This window comes from Acyrthosiphon pisum, chromosome X (assembly GCF_005508785.2).
Source record: "Acyrthosiphon pisum isolate AL4f chromosome X, pea_aphid_22Mar2018_4r6ur, whole genome shotgun sequence".
Taxonomy (NCBI): domain Eukaryota; kingdom Metazoa; phylum Arthropoda; class Insecta; order Hemiptera; family Aphididae; genus Acyrthosiphon; species Acyrthosiphon pisum.
In genome coordinates this window covers 118,805,501-118,806,849 of record NC_042493.1, presented here as the reverse complement: position 1 = coordinate 118,806,849, position 1,349 = coordinate 118,805,501, and positions in this window count along the sequence as shown.

Below are 1,349 nucleotides of genomic sequence, written 5' to 3'. Positions count from 1 at the left end.
AATATTATGTATTTTAAAATACGCATAACTTGTTTTAAAATTAAAATATAAAAATAAACCCAACGAAGTTCTCTAGATAATATTTTAGATTCTGAGTGGAACGATGAATGTATTGATTTTACAATGATGTGTGTTTTTTTTTTTATTTTTTTTTTGTGTCTGTCATCACCTTTTAGGACAATAAAAGTGCTTGGATTTTCTTCAGCAGTACCTTTTCTGATAGGAAAGTGAATCTATTTGGTACTTTGGGGGATCAAAAGTAAAATTTTTCCAATAGTTTTCAAAAGCGTCGTTAAAAACAAAAGAAAAATTAAGGAAAACCGGGAATTTTTACACAAAATCTGTTTTCGAGAAAATTGATTTTGGTTTTTGGTGTAACTTTAAAACGAATGACTGTAGATACATGAAATTTTCACTGGTTGTTTATATTTCCATTTTCTATACATGATAAAATTTTCAAAATATTTTGATTTGTTTTGAGCTGTTTACGGACAATTTCAGTTTCCAATTTAATTAGTTTTTTTTTCTATGAATGTCAATAAAACATTATTTATTGAGTAAAAATACTTGAAAATTTAATACAAGGCTCCTACTATATTGTTACAATGACATTTGAAAAATATTAAAAATCCTTAGTCACAGTTTTTTTTTTATTATTAGCATTTAAAGTTCAAAAATTGACAAAATATGTAAAAATCACGAAAATTTAGCAAATTATTTTGAGTTAATAATTCGTAAAAAATTTTCTTTTTAGAAATTAAGATATTAAAATGTAATGCAAGATTTCTTATAGGATAATCTACCTTTATCAAAAAAAAAAATGTCTATAAGAAACTAAAATTAAATTTTTATGAGCGTTTGAAATTCATATTTTTACAACATTTGATATTCACTCGATTTCTTACGTAACGATTTTCTTATTTTGTTGTAATTAAAAAACGAGTGACTGTAGAAACTTTAAAACTTCACTGTGTGTTTATATTAGCATTTTCTATATACGATAAAATTTTGAAAATAATTTGACTCTTTTTGAGCTGTTTACGGACATTGTAAGTTTTCAATTTTTTTAGTTTTAGATTTTGAACGAAGTGATGAATGTATTGATTTTACAATGATGTGTGTTTTTTTTTTTTTTTTTTTTTTTTTTTGTGTCTGACAACAACTTTTGGAGCAGTAAAAATGCTTCGATTTTCAAAAGTTGTACCTTTTCTGAAAGGAAAGTGAATCTAGTTGGTACTTTGGGGGGTCAAAAGTGAAAATTTCCCAATACTTTTCAAAAGTGGCAGGAAAAACCTTAAAAAAATAACGGAAAAACGCGAATTTTTACGCAAAACCAATTTTTGACAAAA